This window comes from Octopus bimaculoides, chromosome 1 (genome assembly GCF_001194135.2).
Source record: "Octopus bimaculoides isolate UCB-OBI-ISO-001 chromosome 1, ASM119413v2, whole genome shotgun sequence".
Lineage (NCBI taxonomy): Eukaryota > Metazoa > Mollusca > Cephalopoda > Octopoda > Octopodidae > Octopus > Octopus bimaculoides.
The window spans coordinates 18,828,565-18,832,769 of record NC_068981.1 but is presented as its reverse complement, the minus strand read 5'-3'; the positions used below and the strand labels follow the sequence as shown (position 1 = coordinate 18,832,769).

Sequence of the window (4,205 nt, the reverse complement as noted above, 5' to 3'; positions counted from 1 at the left end):
TGTGTGTGTGTGTGTTGCGCGTGTCTGTGTTGTGTCTGTGTCTGTGTCTGTGTCTGTGTGTCTGTTTCTGTGTGTCTGTGTATGCGCATGTGTGTATGTATCTTGAATAATCCAAACAGCTAGTATACAGAAATAAATGCAGCTGGAAATGAACAGAGAATACAATTCAATATCTTCATTGAATATACGGCCAGCTGGCAGAAACGTTAGCACGGAGGGCGAAATGCTTAGCGGTATTTCGTCCGTCTTTACGTTCTGAGTTCAAATTCCGCCGAGGTCGACTTTGCCCTTCATCCTTTCGAAGTTGATAAATTAAGTACCAGTTGCGTACTACGGTCGATCTAATCGACTGGCCCCTCCCCCAAAATTTCGGGCCTTGTGCCTAGAGTAGAAAATAATTTATACATGTACATGCGTGTGTGTTATATGCATGTATGTGTGTGTGCGTTTGTGTGTGTGTGCGTGTGTTTGTGTTTGTGTGTATGTTTGTGTGTTTGTATGTAGTATTTATATCCATATGTATGTATACATTATATATGTATTATGAAATTATATTACATATTGATATATTATATATTATATAACACATACACACAAATACACACATGCACGCACACACACTCACACACTCACTCTCTCAGACACACGGACGGACGCGCGCGCGCGCACACAAACACACACACACACACACACACACACACACACATATAGAGATTATTTGACTCAATCGTCGTCAGTTAACGCACAGACTGATTGTCTGAGGATGGTCATATTGTGATGTAAACGAAGTTTCAGTCGGCTTTTGTTCTACGTCCGCGTGTTAGGGTCATGTGATTGTCGCGTGAGAAGGTCACGCCAAAGCTTTGTGCAGTGGATATGTCATATAAGTGAAAACAATAGCTATCAAAGGTGAAACCACGTCCGAATTTAGGGCTGTTTTAGCCTTTTGGTGGTGTCCAGTATCTGTGTAAACATCTATTATATTATTTAACCAAGACGTGATGACATCTTTGTTTTACACATAATGGGTTAGCGAATGATTGAGTCTTTCTTATCAAAATGTAGACGAAACGGTTGAAAAGGAAATGTAAATTTTAAACTATTTGGAGTGCATATGCATTATGAATAACCTATAGTTGAAAATTGCTGAAAAGTCTCAAGTGAATAAGAAATAATTATTTGGTTCCTAAAGTTCTCCATTTATTTTAATATGTTGTATTTACTGAGCATATGTGTGTATGTGTTTGTGTGTGTATGGAGAGAGAAAGAGAGAGAGAGGGAATGGTTACAAAGAAATAAATGAGTTCTCGGTTTGTGGGCGAGGAAGTGCTGGTCCCTGTGTTAGATTAGATAAAATAATAAACACTATCCACATACATACACAGGCAAAGAGGACTTAGTGAATGGTAAAAAGGAGTTAGTGAAAACGAAAGGAAGATAAACTGAAATTTGCTACGCCCCAAATTAAAGTGTAATTAGGATATTTTTTAAGCTATGTACCAAGTTTCATAAGGTATAACCTAGACCTATTAAACTACCTCCCGAATAAGTTAACAGGGATACCATCATCGCTTCATTTGATGTAGTAAATCCTTATACTACCATCCCACACGAGTACGGATTGGAGTCAAATGTCTTTTGACTAAAACAATTCCTTGATGAAATTCCGGATCGAATGATCGAATAGATAATTCATCACAGACGGATTTAAACTCATTCTTCAAAACAACTTCATTTTTGAAGAAAACGCCTTTCAACAGAAATCTGGAACTGCAATGGGCAGACAAGTTGCCCCAATAACACCAACTTAGTCGTAGCATATCTAGAAGTCCAGCTGCATAAAGAAGCCAAAACAAAATATGTCGTCAACTTCCAAAAATATCTGGTGAAAAATTGGAAACTGTACTTAGATAGCTGCCTCGTTCTGTAAACATTCACCTTCGATGGACTCTACTCAATAGCATCAATAACAGTTTTCACTTTACGAAAAAAGCTGCAATCCTTCCTTGATATTGCAAGCAATCACAGACTTTTCGTATTATATAGATATACAGAGAGAGCGAACGAGAGAGAGAGGATAGAGAAAGAGAGTGAGAAAGCCTCTCCCCGCAACTAATCTATTGCACCGAGGCATCATTCCTTGGTGTAACAGCGTTGGATTGCTTTGATTTCCACTGTTAGTTTGACTCTAAGTGACTCCATAACTGGGTGCAGCAGCCCAGGCAACTGAGTAAAAATGTTCTCAGCTCACCATCAATGTTAATATTACTTCCTCTTAAGGCGTCGAGTTGGCAGAATCACTAGCACGCAGGGCAAAATGCAAAATGCTTCACCAGCCTTTACGATACGATATGAGTTCAAATTCCTACTTTGGCTTTCATCCTTTCGGGGTCCATACAATAAATACCAGATGAGTAGTGGGCTCGATATAATCGATATACCCCTTACACCGAAATTGCTGGCCTTGAGCCAACATTTGAAACCAATATTATATCCTTTTCTTTTTAAAACGATATAATCGATAGTTAGCTCATTATATATATATGTGTGTGTGTGTGTGTGTGTGTGTACGTATGCATGTATACATGTATGTATGTATATATATATATGTATGTATATATACAAATACATATATATATATATATGTGTATATATGTGTAAATATGTGTGTGTATATATATAATATATATAAATATTTAATATATACTTGGTTTTTGTATTTGGTTTGCAAGATTCTTTGCTGTGAATTCGTGTATTGAATCAAATCTTGTGTGTTGGAAAGGTCATTACGCCAATAATAGCGACAAAAGGACTTTGGTTCCAAAACAACCGATTGATTGTTTAACCAGCACAATAAAACAAACGATCGATTAGTTAGTCGGTTAGATATTTAACCAGTTGACATACAATAACGACGTACTATTGAACCAGTACCTTGCGTTATTATTACAGGTGTAATCACCCGACCAAGACACAAAATGTGCGTGTGTGGTGTGTGTGTATGTAAGTCATCAGAAGCAATAAATCACAGGACTCAATACAAGGTAAAGTATTCTTTAATACATTACAGCTGAAAGGCTCTTATTCTCATTATTCTGAGCCACTCGTTTCCGATCATCAGCTGGTGATCAGAATCTGCTTTTCGTTTTGGATATTTTTAAAAATATGAAATGTAAATTTAAAGGAAACGCTTATATTTACGTTCTTTTGTTGAAAAATCCCTTATGAGCGACACGAGCCAAAACAGCCCTTTCAGGCTCAAGTTTTTGTTTTTTTCATTTTATGTCGTTTCTGGTTATTGTCCTCCGTCTCCCGCTAGATCATTCTACAAAGGCTTTACGATACAGCAGCTGCGGGTTGGCAGAGGCCTCGTGACTGGCCCCGCACCTGATGGCTGAACGCGATTGGGGAAGATCTCCAGAGGCTTAACATCACTTTGGAGAAGGCAGGGGCGCTGCCACGGGACCGCCAGTGATGGGGAGCACTGGTGAATCTGGTCGGCTCTGTGCATAATGACGTCTCTGGAACCACTAAACTGGGATGACTCCAGCCCCATCAGAAGAGAGCATGATGCAGCAGCAGCAACAGTCTGGTCCATGTGGAAGTATAAATGCCTTAAACTTCATACGACCGAAACTCGTATGCGCCAAACACACGGCTTTTTGAGTAAGCCTTTTTTTTTTTAAATAAAAACTTTCTGTCAATTAAAAGTAACTGTTTCGAGTACAAACACAAAACCTGAAATTTGTGGCACTGGATTAGTTGATTACATCATCACCAGTAGTTGGTTAGCAAACTTGACTGTGACGAAATTTGATCCCACAACTTAAATAGCTGGAACAAATGTTGTCACACAAATTTCCCGACCCCTTATATATGGATGTATGTATATACTAAAATTGGAACGATACAAAGAAGATTAGCATGGCCTCTTCGCAAGGATGACACGCAAATTTGTGAAGAGTTCCATATTTTTTCCATAGGTGCAGGAGTGGCTGTGTGGTAAGTAGCTTGCTTACCAAACACATGGTTCTGGGTTCAGTCCCACTGCGTGACACCTTGGGCAAGTGTTTTCTACTATATCCTCTGGCCGACCAAAGCCTTGTGAGTAGATTTGGTAGACGGAAACTGAAAGAAGCTCGTCGTATATATGTATATATATACGTGTGTGTGTGTGTGTGTGTGTGTGTGTGTGTGTGTGTGTG

The 4,205-nt window shown here is 39.0% G+C and overlaps 1 protein-coding gene and 1 non-coding gene across 4 annotated transcripts in view; both read left to right on the top strand.

Annotated features, from left to right (window-relative positions):
- LOC128247021 (leucine-rich repeat and coiled-coil domain-containing protein 1-like) overlaps nt 1-4,205 on the top strand; it is a 797,355-nt gene that overhangs the window by 476,231 nt on the left and 316,919 nt on the right. The gene's annotated exons all lie outside the window — the stretch shown is intronic.
- LOC128250091 (U6 spliceosomal RNA) lies at nt 3,873-3,976 on the top strand. Its single transcript, XR_008266215.1, has one exon. It is a non-coding gene; the product is annotated as a U6 spliceosomal RNA (small nuclear RNA).